Here is a 17,915-nt window from a genome sequence, read left to right on the forward strand (position 1 = left end):
CCTACTGGTTAAGGCACTGATAAAGACAGCCACAACCCTCATCAGAGTGCCTGGGTTTGAGATGAGGCTCCGCTGTGATCCCAGCTTCCTGCTAATGTTCAGTCAAGGAGACAGCAGGTGATGGCTTAAGTATTCCGGTCTTGGCCAACCACATGGGAGACCCAAGTGGCGTTTCAGCTCCCATCTCTGGTCCTACCCCAGCCCCAGGTCTTGGAGCATTTGTGGAATGAACCAGCAGATAGGAGCTCTCCCTCACTCTCTAGGTATCTCTCTCATCTCTCTCTCTCTCTCTCTCTCTCTCTCTTTTAAAGAGAAGATATGATCTTTCTTGCAGAATGATAATAGGAAAATGGAGTGTCAGTTTGAGTTGGTTTTTCCCTCTATATCTTTATATAGGAATACCACAGACCAGATTTTGATTCTAGATTTCAGGACAATCATCAATCAAATCAATGAAAGGGTTTATTTATTCTCCATATCATTTCCTTTGGGGTGGAATCCAGACTTTAAAGAGTGCACAGCCATGATTCATTGGGTGGCAGACAAATTATTGTACTGCTATGTCAATGTAACTTACTGGAAATACAACCCCTGGACCTTTCTTTTTCAATATTTATTTATTCATTTGAAAGACAGAGTTACAGGGGGTAGGAGGAGAGAGAGGGAGAAAGAGAGATCTTCCATTCACTGTTTCACTCCCCAAATGGGCCCCAACTATCAAAGCTGGACCAGGCTGAAGCCAGGAGCCAAGAGGTTCATCTAAGTCTCCCACATGGGTGCAGGGGCCCAAGCACATGGGACATCTTCTGCTGCTTTCCCAGGCCACAGCAGAGAGCTGGACTGAAAGTGGAGCAGCCAGTACTTGAACTGGTGTCCATATGGGATGGTGACACTACAGGTGGACGCTTTACTTGATATGCCTTAGTGCCAGTCCCCCCCGGGACCCTCTGATTTGTAGTTGATCAAACAGAAACATAAAAGCAACCTGGATATGCTGTTAATTATTGCTTGCAGGACTGGGCTCTTGTGGAATTTGACAGTACCTCCTGGTAAAAAAAATGTTAGTATTCAGTTAAATTCTAAATGTCTGCCAGAAAAGGAGAATTGCTTAGTGTATAGCAGGGGGCGGAACTCCAGAATTTTGGGGACTACAAATATCATGAAAGTACTGAAGAGGAAAAATGTCTTACTTTTCCCTATACCATAAAGAAAGAGGATTTATAGATGAAAGAATTCCAACCACAGGCTGAGCAAACATAGCGCACTGTAGGGTGTCCGTGGTTTCCACAGTGACCAGGGGCTGCCTGGGAGCTGCACTCACTGCCACTGGCCAGCATCTGCAGAGAGGATACAGTGTATCACATACAGATCCCTATGTGGGGAAGGGTCAAGCCTCAAAATTCAAACTATGGACTCAATTCAGCCCTTACCACATTTGCACCACCAGAAAGTTGAAATATTCACCCATCATAACTCAGGTACCATCTGTGCACCAAAAGTAAGAACAGCTGTCTTTAGATGGTAGAGAAATGGCTTTTGCTTTTCCTTTTAGCTTCCCTAGTTTTATAAGTTGTTATAAGGAACACAAGGTTGCTGTTGTAATTAGGAGTGAAGCCATTGTCAAAGACAAAAAAAAAAAAAAAAAAAGAATATCCCATGACTTGAGTCCAGCTCACCTGACTGACTCATTTTCCAGTCTCCTTGTAACAAACAGAATATTTCCAGCTGCTCTATTTTAAGAGAGATCTGTCAGGGGCCGGCGCTGTAGCACCGTGGATTAAAGTCTGGGTCTGCAATGATGGCATCCCATATAGGCGCCGGTTGAAACCCCAGCTGCTCCACTTCTGATCCAGCTCTCTGCTATGGCCTGGGAAAGCAGCAGAAGCTGGCCCAAGTCCTTTGGCCCCTGCACCCATGTGGGAGAATCGGAAGAAGTTCCTGGCTCCTGGCTTGGGATCAGCATAGCTCTGGCCATTGTGGCCAGCTGGGAAGTGAACCAGCAGATAGGAGACCTTTCTCTCTCTGTGTGTGTCTCTCTCTGCCTCTACTTGTATATAATTCTGCCTTTCAACTAAGTAAATGAATCTGTAATGAGAGAGAGAGAGAGATCTGTCAGAGAGCATGGCCTGCTGATGGCCCTGGCACAAATTCCTGAATAGCGATGCTCACGGATGCTTAACACGGTTAGCCACGACGTTTGGCTTTTCAGTAGATGCAACCCACCTTTATCCTTTTCTGGAAAACTAATTGTTGCTTGCTAAAATAACGAATGGCTGCCTTCCACCCTTCATAATAATCTGTTATTCAGCAGGAGTGTGCTTATATAGCAAATGAACTGTTCTAGTCTTCCATGAGTATCTTCAAACGTTATTGGGGTGTTTTGTTTTTAGTAGTGATATTCTTTCTCCAAGCAGAAGTTGGTTCTGTGAGCACAGACCTGAAGCAAAGAGGATCCAAGGCATTCCAAACCCAGGCTCTATGGAATGTCAGATGGCACTCCCCCAGTTGAACTATGGCACAGAGCTCTCTGAGGGTTGCCACTCCTGATGAATAGAATTACTCCACCTGTGAGTGCACTAGGCTGGCTCACTGAAAACAAGCCAACCCCAAATAAACCCTGGTCTGTGATGACTGTCATCTTCTGTGCTGTAAACAGCTCCCACACTGTATCAATGACTACAAAACAACTCATGGATTCTTAACATGTGTGCTCCTCACAAAACACAACCTGCCATTCCCTCTTTATGCATTCAGACTCTTGGGTCCTAACACACTCATGGCATCTCAGGCTACGGCTTTCTTTGGGGAGTGTTCCTGTCTTGATAATATACCTAGATGGCAGTGTAGGGTTAATATTATGAGTAAAAGTAAATTGAAAGTAGATCATTGTAAAAATTAAGAGAGGGGATAGGAGAAGAAGGAGGAAGAAGGGTGGGGTCATGGGAGGGAGGGAGGGTAGGGTGGGAAGTATCACTATGTTCCTAGTTCTGTATACATGAAATACATAAAATTAGTGTATGTTAAATAAACTTTAAAAAAAATAAAAGGAAGATGCTCCAAGGCTCCAATTATAAAACAATTTCAAAGAAAAGGAACTGCTGGTTGCCCTGGTTTGATTAGAACACGTTGTATACATGTGTTCAAATGTCCCACTGTAGCCCATATATATGTGTGGTGGACACACCAAATGATCATGACAGTTGATACAAAAAGTTACCATAGTGGAAGTCCATGTGAAACATAGAGGAAGTACACAGTCGCACTAAAAAGCGGGAACAAGCCCAGTGTCCAACAGCAAGTGAATAGCTTAATGATCAGTGTTCCATTCAGACCAAAAGTAAACTATTGAACCACATAGCAGCATAGAGAAACCTCAAAACCCTTAACACAAAGCAAAGGAAGCTAGAGACAAGAGAGCAGCTATTGTTTGATCCTGTCTCTGGAAAATTCTGGGAAACACCCATCTAATCTATAGTGAGAGAAGGCAGGTCAGGGATTGCTGAGGGCTGGGATAGAGGTGGAGTGATTAACTGGAAAGAGCAGGACAGAACTTTCTGAGTAAGGGGCGTTCTCTAAGCATTGATTATGGTGGGGAATATGCACCTGTATACATGGGAAAACTCACTGAACCGTAGAGTGCAAGGAGCACATTCCACTGTGTGTAAATTGTATCTTATTAAGGCTGATTTTTGAAATAATCACTGGTAAAGAAGAGGAGTGACTGATGCCCCCCAGGGTGGTTAGGGAAGGTTCTACCATGGAGTGCTGTGACTGAGCACAAGAGGAGAGAGACGCAAATGTGAAATGGATTGGAGACCTCTGCAGACAAAGAACACAACATGCAAAAAGGGCCCACAGGTTGCCATGGGAAGCACTGGGAAAAGACATTGGGCTCCACGTGGAGTGAATAGGGAGAAATCTAGGGCCAGTGTGTGGCCAAGGTAAGCCAAACCCTCTCTCTGAGCCTTGGTTCTCTTTTCCGTAAAACTGAAGGGTTGGAAAATAAGCAGACAGAGGCGCTGGACTAAATAATCTCTAAGACAATATTTTCGAACAGATGGGCCACAAACTAATTTTTATTGATTGATTTATTTGAAAAGCAGAAATGAGAGTCAGTCAGAGACAGGGAGAGAGAGATAGAGAGGTAGAGGTAGAGGTAGAGAGAGAGAGAGAGAGAGAGAGAGACTGAGATCTCACATCTGCTCGGGACTGGGCCAGGCCAAAGCCAGGAGCCTAGATCTCAATTCCGGTTCCCCACGCCCATGGCAAGGACCCAAGTACTTGAACCATTACCTGCCGCCTGCCAGGATGCACATTAACAGGAAGCTAGAATGGAAAACAGAGGCAAGACTCAAACCCAGGCCCTTCAGTATGGGCTGGGGGCATCCTCACGACTGTGGCCAAATGTCCACAATGGTCAGAGCTGGGCTGAGGTTGAAGCCAGGAACTCAATCCAGATCCCCCACGTGGGTGGCAGGAACCAATTACTTGAGCCATCACTTGCTGCCTCCCAGGGTGTGCACTTGAGGGAAACTGGAGCCAGGAGCTAGAGGCAAGGATTGAACCCAGGTACTCTAATGTGGGATATGAGTGTTCTAGCCGCTAGGCCAAAAACACCTGCTCCACTTGGTCAGTCTTATACTAACCACTTATGTATACCTGTTGCATCCACTGTCCTCTAAAGGCCTCTTAAACAATCATAATTTGTTTTCCAGCGCTTAGCAAATTGTTTTGGATATAGTATGCATTCAGTGCACATTTGTAGAATTTAATATAATTTAGAAATAGCAGTTTGGAACAGTTCCTCCTTTTTTTAAAAGATTTATTTATTTGAAAGTCAGAGTTACAAAGAGAGGAGAGGCAGAGAGAGAGAGAGAGAGGGAGAGAGGTCTTCCATCTGCTTGTTCACTCCCCATTTGGCCATGATGGCAAGAGCTGTACCGTTCTGAAACCAGGAGCCAGGAGCTTCCTCCGGGTCTCCCATTTGGGTGTAGAGGCCCAAGGACCTGAGCCATCTTCTTCTGCTTTCCCAGGTGATAGCAGAGAACTGGATTGGAAGTAGAGCAGCTGGGACTTGAAACAGTGCCCATATGGGATGCTGGCACTGCAGAGGATGGCTTTACCTGCTGTGCCACAGTACCAGCACCACAGTTCCTCCTTTTTTTTTTGGACAGGCAGAGTGGATAGTGAGAGAGAGAGAGACAGACAGAGAAAGGTCTTCCTTTTTGCTGTTGGTTCACCCTCCAATGGCCGCTGCAGCCGGCACATCTTGCTGATCCGAAGCCAGGAGCCAGGTGCTTCTCCTGGTCTCCCATGCAGGTGCAGGGCCCAAGGACTTGGGCCATCCTCCACTGCCTTCCTGGGCCATAGCAGAGAGCTGGCCTGGAGGAGGGGCAACCAGGTTAGGATCCAGCGCTCCAACCGGGACTAGAACCCGGTGTGCCAGCGCCGCAAGGCAGAGGATTAGCCTGTTAAGCCACAGTGCCTGCCAGTTCCTTCTCATAAAAAGTTTGCAGTGCATGGAGGCAGGGGCAAGGAAAATCAATTAAAATAATTACATATTACATCCATTTACAGGAGAAACGATGATAACAGGAAAGCAATTGTAAGAACGCTTACTGAGAGAAAAGTGCATCCTTCCGTCTGCATCTTTCAGAGCCAGCCCCTGTGGGCTTGAAATGGACATGACTGGTTTTTCCTATTGGGTAATTCACTCTCCTTTCAAGCCCATGCTCCTTCCAGTGCTGTCTGTATGGCTGGCTCCCGTGCAGCGCTCAGATCTCAACTCAGCCTCAGTTGGATCTGAGTTTCCTGAGCAGGGACTGACACAAGACTCAGGAGCAGACTTCTGGAAGCAGAGGTGCAGACACAAGGCAGAGCAGAGACCTATCAGCTGGCTATGGTTATCGTTGTTGGCTGACTGCAGCCATGAATTTCAGCAGCAGTAAAGAAAGCTCTTCAAAAAAAAAGAGAATAGGGACCAGAGCTGTGACGTAGCAGGTAAAGCTGCCGCTTGCAGTGTGAGAATCCCATATGGGCACTGGTTCCAGTCCTGGCTGCCCCACTTCCAATCCTGTTCCCTGCTATGGCCTGGGAAATCAGTAGAAGATGGCCCAAGTCCTTGGGCCCCTGCACCCACATGGGAGACCGGGAAGAAGCTCCTGGCTCCTGGCTTCGGATCAGTGTAGCTCCAGCCATTGCAGCCATCTGGGGAGTGAACAAGCAGATGGAAGACTCTCTCTCTCTCTCTCTCTCTCTCTCTGTCTCTCTCTCTCTGCCTCTACTTTTCTTTCTGTGTAACTCTGACTTACAAGTAAGTAAATAAATCTTTAAAAAATAAGAGCAATATTGTCACACCTGAAACCAAGTTCCCACAGTTGCGGCCAACTGGGGAGTGAACTATCAGATGGAAGACCTCTCTCTCTGTCTCTACCTCACCTTCCTTCTCTGTGTAACTTTTTCAAATAAATAAATCTTAAAAGAAAAAAAACACAAAAACATATGAGTCAGATCCCTCGCATTGCCAGAGATGATCAGTGGCATTTTTTTCTTTAGTGTCATCATGAACTTACAGATTTGAACAATATCTGAAGTATCTGAATATTTTTCAGTGATTATCCTTATTCATTATCAAATTTTTTCATCTTTCTTCAGTGAAAGTGTAATTCACATTGATTCCAAGTTCCTTTGATACCACCCTGGTAGTCTTTTTTATGATTTTTTTTTATTTATTCAAAAGGCAGAGTTTACAGAGAGAGAGAGAGAGAGGGAGAGAGAGAGATATTCCATCCACTGGTTCACTCCCCCAGTGGCCACAATGGCTGGAGCTAGGCCAGTCTGAAGCCAGGAGCCAGGTGCTTCTTTCTGGTCTCCCTCATGGTCAAGTTCTTGGACCATCTTCTGCTTTCCTAGGCCATAGCAGAGAGTTGGATTGGAAGTGGAGCAGCCAGGACTTGAACCGACACCCATATGGTACTGGAGGCTTTACCCACTATGCCACAACACCGGCCCCTTGGGACGTTTTTAAGCAGCAAATCTCACTGATAGTAAAATATGTATTTTAATTTGTATTTATTTTCTTTTATTTGAAAGATAGAGAGACAGAGAACAAAGAAAGACAGACTGATAGTTATCTTTCCTTTACTGGTTCACTTCCCAGATGTCCACAACAGCCACAGCTGGGCCAGGCTGATCCCAAGAACCCGGAATTAAATCTGGTCTCCCAAGTGGGTGACAGGGACCCAATTACATGGGTGGGCATAACTGGAAACTGGAACCAGAAGTGGAGTAGCCAAAACTCAAACCAGACACTCCAATATGGGATACAGGAGTCCCAAGCAGTGACTTGACAGCTGCACCAAACATCTACCACTGAAATTTATATTTTAAATATAAAATGCAGCATGTGTTCACATTAATCATCAAAACCAAAGTCTAAATCTCCAGAGTTTTTATTTAAATCTTCATTTTCTTTCCCTAAAACTCCTTTCTCCTACTCCCAAAATTCTGATTTTGACAAAAAATAAATGTAATAAGAATACAATACTTCATTTGTTTTACCTCAATCCACACATATAAAGTTCTCCAAATAATAGTACTAATAATAATACATCTGTCACAGACTGGGTTCTCCAGAAGATGACACTGAAATGGAGTTTGGGGTACAGCAGAGAAACAAAAAGGAAAGCAGTAAGAATTAGGCAGAAGCCAGATCAATGTGTTATGACTTATGGCACAACCAGACTCCCCAGAACCTGGACCAGTCCAGCAGAGAGTTCTGGAGTGGACGATGCCCTTCACAGATGTCTCACTGACCAGAATTTATAGTCCTGTCCTACTTGGTCACCAGATATGGACTACGCCAGGAAGAGCATGACCCCAGGCAACATGGCATCCAGTTCCAGCAACAAGAAGACTTCCCTACGGAGAATCTGGGACACACTCCTGGTCTACCATGGTCTCCAACCATGTGGTTATTGAAAATAGTCCAGGATTATTTTCACAATTCTTTCTGTGTTTTTTTGTTTTGTTTTGTTGTTTTTTTTTTTAACAGGCAGAGTGGATAGTGATGTGAGAGAGAGAGAGAGAGACAGACAGAAAGGTCTTCCTTTGCTGTTGGTTCATCCTCCAATGGCCGCTGCGGCCAGCTCATCCCACTGATCCGAAGGCAGGAGCCAGGTGCTTCTCCTGGTCTCCCATGCGGGTGCAGGGCCCAAGGACTTGGGCCATCCTCCACTGCACTCCTGGGCCATAGCAGAGAGATGGCCTGGAAGAGGGGCAACCGGGACAGAATCCGGCACCTGGACTGGGATTAGAACCCGGTGTGCCGGCGCCGCTTAGGCAGAGGATTAGCCTGTTGATCCACAGCGCCAGCTACAATTCTTTCTGTTTTTAGGGCATATTCCTCTAGTTATCTGCAACTGAATTACTCTCTCTCTCTCTCTCTCTATATATATATATATATATATATAGAGAGAGAGAGAGAGATCTATATATATAAAATCTCTCTATATATATATTTATATATATATAAAATCTTAAATATTTATTTGTTTGAAAGTCAGAGTTACAGAGAGAGGGAGAAACAGTGAGACAGAGAGAGAGATTTTCCATCTGTTAATCCACTCCCCAGAAGGCCACAGCTGTGGGTGAGGGTGAGGATGGGGGTAGGGGTGGGTGTTGGGCCAAGCCAAAGCTGGAGCCAGGAGCTTCTTCTGGGTCTCCTATGTCGATGGCAAGGAACCAAGTACTTGGGCCATTTTTCCTGCTTTCCCAGGCACATTTTCAAGGAGCTAAATTGGAAGTGGAGCAGCCAGAACTTGAACTAGCACCCAAACAGGATGCCGGCATTGTAGGCAGTGGCTTAACCCAATGTGCCACAATGTGGCCCCTTCTTTTCTTTTCTTTTTTTCTTTTTCCTTTCTTTTCCTTTCCTTTTCTTTCCTTTTCCTATCTTTTCTTTTCTTCCTTGTTCTCCTTTTTTATGATATTAACCCTTTATAAAGCATAAACACTCAAAGATCTGTCACTGTAAACCTTCTGTGGGTAGATAGGTGATGTTGTGGCATTTTTAAAGGTCATCAAATGAAATTATAAAAATATTTGCATGATCTTATAAGCTGCCAGAAACATAAAAGACACAGATGATAATATGATATGCAATCAAATGATTTACCAAAATTATTTATTTAGCTTGTTTATTATTTATTTAGCTTATTTATTTATTTTGTGTCTTAGAGAAGTTAATTGAAATTAACAATAAAATGGAAAGATAAACCATAAAATATATTTTTTAACTTTTATTTAATACATATAAATTTCCAAAGTACAGCTTTTGGATTACAGTGGCTCCCCCCCCCCCATAACTTTCCTCCCACCCACAACCCTCCCATCTCCTGCTCCCTCTCCCATTCCATTCACATCAAGATTCATTTTCAATTATCTTTATATATAGAAGATCAATTTAGTATATATTAAGTAAAGATTTCAACAGTTTGCACCCACACAGAAACACAAAGTGTAAAATACTGTTTGAATACTAGTTATAGCATTAATTCACATTGCACAACACATTCAGGACTCTAGCTTGTGTAGCCAATTTCTGCATAGTTGAGCAGCACTCCAGGCCTTGGCTTGTGTGGGCAGCCCTTATCTTGCACCTGTCTGTAATTGTAACCCATACTCTAAATATGCCCTTGAAAATCAAAGAAATTGTAATTTTAAAAAATGGACAACAGACTTTTCATTGTAAGAAGAAAGAATCATTGTGTGACATGATGTAAAAACAAAGTCTGGTGCTTGAAAGCCAGAGCCATGCCATCAGCCTTGCTGTGAGTGTGTCTCTAATTTCTTCGAGAGCCAACACCTCTCAAACCTTGGGGCCCTGGACTGGCTGGAGCTGGTCTCTGGCAAAGGACAGAGATCCTACATGGGGAGTAAGTGCACAGTGACTCCTGTTGTTGACTTAACAATTGATACTCTTGTTTATGGTGTAAGTAATCACCCTAGGCTCTTGTCATGCGTTACCAAGGCTATGGAAGCCTTTTGAGTGTGACAACTCCAATCTTATTTAGACAAGGTCATAGTCAAAGTGGAATTTCTCTCCTCCCTTCATAGAAAGTTATCTCCTTCTTTGATGGCCCATTCTTTCCACTGGGATCTCACTTGCAAAGACCTTTCATTTAGGTTTTGTTGGTTTTTTTTTTGTTTGTTTGTTTTTTTGCCAGAGTTTCTTGGCTTTCCATACTCTCAGGGACTCTTCAGCCAGATCCGAATGCCTTAAGGGCTGGTTCTGAGGCCAGAGTGCTGTTTAGGACATCTGCCATTCTATGAGTCTGCTGTGTATCCTGCTTCCAATGTTGGATCATTCTCTCCTTTTTAATTCTATCAGTTAGTATTAGCAGACACTAGTCTTATTTATGTGATCCCTTTGACTATTAATCCTATCATTATGATCAATTGTGAACTGAAACTAATCACTTTGACTAGTGAGATGGCATTGGTACATGCAACCTTGATGGGATTATATTGGAATCCCCTGGCACATTTCTAACTCCACCATTTGGGGAAATCCGATTGATCATGTCCCAAACTGTACATCTCCTCCCTCTCTTATTCCCACTCATATTTAACAGGGGTCACTTTTCAGTTAAATTTAAACACCTAGGAATATTTGTGTGTTAATTAAAGACTTCAACCAATAGTATTAATATTAAGTAGAAAAAATATTAAAAGGGATAAAGTATTAAGTTGTTCATCGACAATCAGGACAAGGGCTGATCAAGTCATTGTTTCTCATAGTGTCATTTCACTTCAACAGGTTTCCTTTTTGGGGCTTGGTTAGTTGTCACTGATCAGGGAGAACATATGATATTTGTCCCTCTGAGACTGGTTTATTTCACTCAGCATGATGTTTTCCAGATTCCTCCATTTTATCGCAAATGACCGGATTTCCTTGTTTTTGACTGCTGTATAGAATTCTGTAGAGTACATATCCCATAATTTCTTTATCCAGTCTACTGTTGATGGGCATTTAGATTGATTCCAAGTCTTTAGCTATTGTGAATTGAGCTGCAATAAACATTAATGTGCAGACAGCTTTTTTGTTTGCCAATTTAATTTTCTTTGGGTAAATTCCAAGGAGTAGGATGGCTGAGTTTTATGGTAAGGTTATATTCAGGTTTCTGAGGAATCTCCAGATTGACTTCCATAGTGGCTCTACCAGATTGCATTCCTACCAACAGTGGGTTAGTGTCCCATTTTCCCCCCATCCTCACCAGCATCTGTTGGTAGATTTCTGTATGTGAGCCATTCCAACAGGGGTAAGGTGAAACCTCATTGTGGTTTTGATTTGCATTTCCCTGATTTCTAGTGATCCTGAACATTTTTTCATGTGTCTGTTGGCCATTTGGATTTCCTCTTTTGAAAAATGTCTGTTGAAGTCATTGGCCCATCTCTTAAGTAGTTAGCTTGTTTTGTTGTTGTAGAGTTTCTTGACCTCTTGATGTTGTTTATTAATCCTTTATTTGTTGCATAGTTTGCAAATATTTTTCCCATTCTGTCGGTTGCCTTTTCACTTTCCTGACTGTTCTGTTTTGCAGTATAGAAACTTATCAATTTGATTCAAACCCAATTATTTTAAACTCCAGTAGGTGTGGTCAGCAGCTCACATATAGGACATGAGAAGTGGTAATGTATCCTTCCCACTGGGAGAGAATGTTCCTGCCACGTTCTCACATGTGGTGTCCCAGAAGCTGTGAAGTCACATTGTCCAGGGGAGGGTGAGTCCTCCCAACTCTTGCCACAGCAAAAGGTATGTCACTCACACAGCAAACTATGTGTTTGCAATCATTTAAAAGCTACCTTGGCCGGCGCCGCGGCTCACTAGGCTAATCCTCCGCCTTGCGGCGCCGGCACACCGGGTTCTAGTCCCGGTCGGGGCACCGATCCTGTCCCGGTTGCCCCTCTTCCAAGCCAGCCCTCTGCTGTGGCCAGGGAGGGCAGTGGAAGATGGCCCAAGTGCTTGGGTCCTGCACCCCATGGGAGACCAGGAGAAGCACCTGGCTCCTGCCATCGGATCAGCGTGGTGCGCTGGCCGCAGCGCGCTACCGTGGCGGCAATTGGAGGGTGAACCAACGGCAAAAGGAAGACATTTCTCTCTGTCTCTCACTCTCTCTCACTGTCCACTCTGCCTGTCAAAAATAAAAAATAAAAAATAAATAAATAAAAAGCTCCCTAAGTCTGCTATTTACCTAGCTGTGTGTGGTAGTCTGGGCCTGAGTCCTAGCTGTTAAACCACATTAACAATGCTTTGCTGAAGAATTCAGATTCTACACACACTCACACATGATTTTTTTTTTTTTAAGATTTTATTTATTTGAGAAGACAGAGTTAGAGAGAGGTAGAGACAGACAGAGAGAGAGAGGTCTTCCATCTGCTGGTTCACTTCCCAAATGACTACAGCAGCCGGAGGTGGGCTGATCAGAAGCCAAGAGCTTCTTCCAGGTCTCCCACATGGTGCAGGTGCCCAAGCACTTGGGCCATCTTCCACTGCTTTCCCAGGCCATTAGCAGGGGCTGGATTGAAAGTGGACCAACTGGGCTGCAGGCTGGGGCTTTAACCTGCTGTGGCACAGTGCCAGCCCCCAACACACATAATGCTTATTGCAGACTGATTTGTTTAGGAGCAGATCTTTAAATACATTTCTCATGTAGATCACATATATTCAGTTTTTGCACAATGTTCAATATTCTCACCTAGGTGTTCTCAGATACTGCCTTTTCAGATTGTGTAGCTCGGGGGCGGCCGTTGTTGAAAATTAAATACCATAACCTACCTGTGGGTGCTCGGGATGCGGGAAATCATGGCAGTCTCTCGTGCATCTGCAGGGGGCACGCTGCACTGCACTGTGAACCTGCTTTAATTCTGTTTAAGCCAAATGGCAAGAAAACATGAAAAAACCTCGCGGCTCTCCGCTCAACTCCTGTAGCTGGCGGCAGCAGATTGACTCTGCGTACCCCTCCCCCCCCACACACACACACTCCCCCTTGGCCACCATAGACAGCAGCACAAAAGCAAAACAAAGTCGCTGCTGTCACTCATTCCCCCTCTCCCCTGGCACATGGCTCTTGCTGCCCAGGAGCCATTCCCCGCGCGAGGGGCAGCGGCCAGCGCCGCAGGGCCGTCTTTGTGGTCCACGTGGGCACACAGAGAACAGATCAGCCAGCCGTAGAGCACCCGACACCCCAAAATGAGGCTGGGCCACACGGTGCCACTGCGTGCTTCTCCACGGTGCTGGGCAGTGCTAACGCCAGGTCCCGCCCAGCCTCTCCGGGGTCTCCTGGGGCCATGGGGGGGGAGACCAGGGGGGCCGCAGGGAGCGAGGAGACCCCTACCCCCCCTCCCAGCGACCCCGCCCCAAGTTGGATGTATGCGTGGTGGGAGAGTGATTTCTGCAGGGTGACTGGGGGTGGCCGGGTGGGCGCCGGCCTAGTTCTGGGAAAAGGCGGGGAGTGGGGAGAAGCCCTTGTTGGGCGCACAGAGAGGTGAGGGCAAGAACGCGGGGAGCCGCCCCACCGTCCAGTTCGGTTCCGGCGGTTGGCGGTGCCCGCGCGCATGCGCGGCTGCAAGACGCCCGGCACGGGGTGGGGGGAGATGCGCGCGCAGCCAGTTCTCCCGCGGCTCCCGCTCCTGCGCGTGCCGTGGCCGTTGGCCGCTCAGAGTGCCCGCCCCGGTGCCGCGCCCGCTCCTCCTGGTCGGCCTGCCGAGGCGTGAGGTGGGATGGGCGCCGCGCTGACGTTGGCGGGATGCGGGCAGGTTCGGCCTCCGCCGCCGCCGCCGCCGCCGCCTCGCCGGCCTCCGGGGTTTGTGTGGACACACCGGGCGGCGGGCGGCGACAGACCCGCCGTGCGCTCAGCGAGCAGCCGCCCAGCGCCCGGCGCCCAGCCCGGTGCCGCGGCTCGGCGCGGCCCCCCAGCCAGCGCCCCCACCCGGAGCCGGTGAGCGCCCCCGGCCGCCGCCCTCACCTGACAGGTTGTGTGTGACGAGTTTTCCCTCGGCGGGGGCGGCCCCAGCGCGGGGCCTGAGGCGCTGGCCCTGCCCGGTGCCCCGGGCGGCCGGCGAGACGCGGGCTCCGCGGGGCGGGCGCGGTGGGCGCCTCTGTCGCCGGCTCGGGAGCCCCAGTCGCAGGGCCCTGGGTGACAGTGCAGAGTCTGGCCGCAGCCGCCGGCCGGGGTTGCGGGTTCGCGACTGCGGTGGAACCCGAACGCAGAGGCTCTGCTGCCGGGCCCCGGGATGGTCTGCTTGGGGTGGGTTCCTCGTCGGGGGAGGGGCTGGGAGCAGTCCCTGTGCGTCTGGACAGCTGAGCCCACTGCCCATTAACGCGGCTGGCTCCGGGTCTGACGCGGACGTTCTCTTTTGCAATACCGCACTAATTCTGTGTGCATGCATGCTTTTGATTTTTTATTTTTCATCCCATTCCCTCCCCCCCCCCCCACTTTTTTTTGTTCTGCAGGAGTTCAGAATTGGAGGAGTGTTTAATTCCAGTGCAGGACAATTTGTACTTAGAGGCGACCTCACTGGTCTTTTTGATCGTTCGTTTTCACTTTTCTTATTGTAAACCATCAGTACTTTCTTTGTTAACCTCGGAATTATTCTTAGAAATTCTCTCTTTTCTTTTCTTTTTTTTTTTTCTTTAAACCAGAAAGTTATTTTTGTGATTGTGCTGTGGAATGTTTTCAGGTCTGTAAGCCAAACCGGTGATTTATTTTAGGTGATTTACATGGTACCTATTTTAAAAACATGTGCCAAATGTTGAAACTACACAGACCCTGGAGAATCCACCCTTAAGCATTTCCTATGTAGAGTGACTGTCAGATAGTCCTGGCTTATCCACACCTTATTTGTCACCCTAAAGACAGAGGGTTTTTTTTTTTTTTCTTTTATTAAGTTTTTATCGATGTATTTTGGGAGACAGTTTTTGTCCAGTGGTTCACTCAAATGCCGGTAACAGCTACAGCCGGGCAGTACTGAAACCTGGAACTGGCAGCTCCGTCCAGGTCTTGCACTTGAGTGGTAGATATCTAGCCGCTTGAGCCGTCATCACTGCCTTGCCAGGGTGTGCCAGAGTTCTTATATGACTTGTTCAGTTTCCCGTTCCACTTCTCGGGAGGCAGATTGCACGGTGAAGTTAAAGGTTCATTTTTAAGGCCCTCAAAATTCTGTCTGCAATAGAGCCATCCCCGATGCACTCTGAACTGGGAAATCAAGGGGCAGACTTGAAACTACTATGGTATCTGGTGGACTTTGCAGAAACAGCCGAGTGTATTAATGCAATGAACACTTTGGTGGTAGCAGTTTGTTGAAGCTGTTCCAGCTGGCTTGAGTCACTCATTCTCTTTAGAGAAATCTTGCTGAGCTGAACTGTAAGAACTGTAAGAATAGGTTTACCTCCCTTATCAGAAGGAAGAGGAGGTCCAAGATGTGTGATGTGTGGTACTTGTCGGTGTACTGTAGTGTGGTAGCCAAGGGTTGGGCCTTAGAGCCAGAGTTTGAATCCTGCCTTTGTTTTAGGCGATGTATTTATCCTCTACTACTTTGTTTCCCCTTTTAAACTCCATTTACTTCTCATTTATTTCTCTCAATTTATGATGAGTATGAGCTATTTTAGGGAGAGGTGCCCAGCACTCGCTGGCTTTGCCTCATGTCTTTTCTATGATTTTAAAAAGATTTATTTATTTATTTAAGATGCAAAGTTACAGACAGAGGGAGAGACAGAGAGATCTTCTTCTGCTGGGTCACTCCCCAAATGGCTGCAATGGCCAGAGCTGGGTTGATCCGAAGCCAGGAGTCAGGAGCTTCTTCTTAAATCCTACTAGCTCCTCTTTTCCAGTTTATTATAATTTATATAATATATTATTATGAATTAAAGTTGTCCCACTGTGCTTTGGAACACTAGACCTTGGTACTTCTGTCTGACTTGCTTCAGAACTCATTATTCAGCTCCTTTTTATTCCTCTATCCTTTCTAACCTCTAGTGAACACTGTTCTAAGTTCAGATGGACTACTTAAAAAAATTAATGTATTTATTTGAAAGGCAGAATGGTGGTGGTGGGTGAGTGGGTGGGTGGAGATCTGTGTGCTGGTTCACTCCCCAAATGGCCACAGCAGATAGATGTAGGCCAGGTTGAAGCCATCAGCCAGGAACTGCATCTTGGTCTCCCACCTGGGTGGCAGGGCCATCTTCCACTGCCTGATTAGAAGCAGGGTAGCTGGGATGCTGCTCTCTGATGTGGGGTGCCGCATTGCAAGTGGTGGCTTTTACCCGCTTTAGCTTCCATATGTATGTGAACCTACAATATTTGTCTTTCTGCATGTGGCTTGTTTCACTTAACAGAACGATCTGCAGTTCTGTCTACATCTCTGAAAATGTCAGGATTTCCTTCCTTGTTATGGTTCAGTAGTATTCCATTGTGACGTATACCAGGTTGTGTTTATCCATCAGTGGGCATCTGGGCTGATGCCATAGCTTGGCTGTTGTGAGGAGTGCAGCTGTCTCTTTCATGTGCTGATTTGTTTCCAGATCTTCTGTTTCCCCTTTTAATTCTGACAATTTTTTCTTGGTATAATTTGGTGTCTATTATTAGATTTGCATAGGTTGACAATTATACCTTCTTTCTACTGAACCTTTTGGTAATATCTTGTTTTATTAATATATTCTTTGTCTCTGGCATCCTTGTTTTATTTAAAGCCATTTTGTCTGATACTAGTGTAGACACTGCTGCCCAGTTTTGGTTACTGTATGCACGGGGTATCTTTTTCCATCCATTCCCTTTGAACCTTGTTGTGCCTTTGACTCCAAAGTCAGAATCTTGCAGGTGACATTTACTGGGATTGATTTTTTTTTTAATCTCCACTCTGCCAATGTGTGTCTTTTGGTTGGCAAATTTGGTCCATGTACATTTCATTACTGATAAGGAGGACGTATTTCTGTTGTTTTACTACTGTGTTTCTTTATACCTTATTGCTTTCTTATTCCTCATGTCCTGAATATTTGGATTTCTACTGTAACTGATTTTGATATATGACATTTCCCCTAAAAATTTTTTATTCATTTTAATGGGCACCATCATAGGTTAGAGGCAGAGAAAATTTCAAGTTAAGAATTTTGATCTGGGCTGGCACCGCTGCTCACTTGGCTAATCCTCTGCCTGCGGAACCGGTAACCTGGGTTCTAGTCCTGGTTGTGGCGCCGGTTCTGTCCCAGTTGCTCCTCTTCTGGTCCAGCTCTCTGATGTGGCCTGGGAAGGCAGTGGAGGATGCACCAAGTGCTTGGGCCCTGCACCTGCATGGAAGACTGGGTGGAAGCAACTGGCTCCTGGCTTAAGATCGGCGCACCACACCGGCCCTAGCAGCCATTTGGGGGGTGAACCAGTGGAAAAGGAAGACCTTTCTCTCTGCCTATCTATCTCACTGTCTAACTCTGCCTGTGGAAAAAAAAAAGAAAAAGAATTTTGATCTGGGGCAGGCGCTGTGGTGCAGTAGGTTAATCCTCCTCCTGCAGCGCCAGCATCTCATATGGGCGCTGGTTCTAGTCCCAGCTGTTCCACGTTCCATCCAGCTCTCTGCTGTGGCCTGGGAAAGCAGTAGAAGATGGCCCAAGTCCTTGGGCCCCTGTACCCATGTGGGAGACCCAGAGGAAGCTCTTGGCTCCTGGCTTCAGATTGTCCCAGCTCCGACTGTTGCGGCCAAGTGGGGAGTGAACCAGCAAAAGGAAGATCTCTTTCTGTCTCTCTCTCTCACTGTTTGTAACTCTGCCTCTCAAATAAAATAAATTAAATCTTAAAAACAAGAATTTTAATATCATGTGTCATTCATATATAGACTTAGGATTCCAGCATTGGTTAAGTCCTAAGACA

General features: G+C 46.2%; 1 long non-coding RNA gene across 4 annotated transcripts in view; it reads left to right on the top strand.

The window, feature by feature from the left end:
- The first annotated feature begins 13,939 nt into the window (after positions 1-13,939).
- The window catches only part of LOC133772061 (uncharacterized), a 190,058-nt gene continuing 186,082 nt past the window's right edge, over positions 13,940-17,915 (top strand). For all 4 annotated transcript variants that reach the window (XR_009867684.1, XR_009867687.1, XR_009867685.1 and 1 more), the window contains exon 1: positions 13,940-13,997. This is a non-coding gene — a long non-coding RNA (uncharacterized LOC133772061). The remainder of the gene's footprint in view (positions 13,998-17,915) is intronic.

This window comes from Lepus europaeus, chromosome 12 (assembly GCF_033115175.1).
Source record: "Lepus europaeus isolate LE1 chromosome 12, mLepTim1.pri, whole genome shotgun sequence".
In the NCBI taxonomy this organism is placed as follows: domain Eukaryota; kingdom Metazoa; phylum Chordata; class Mammalia; order Lagomorpha; family Leporidae; genus Lepus; species Lepus europaeus.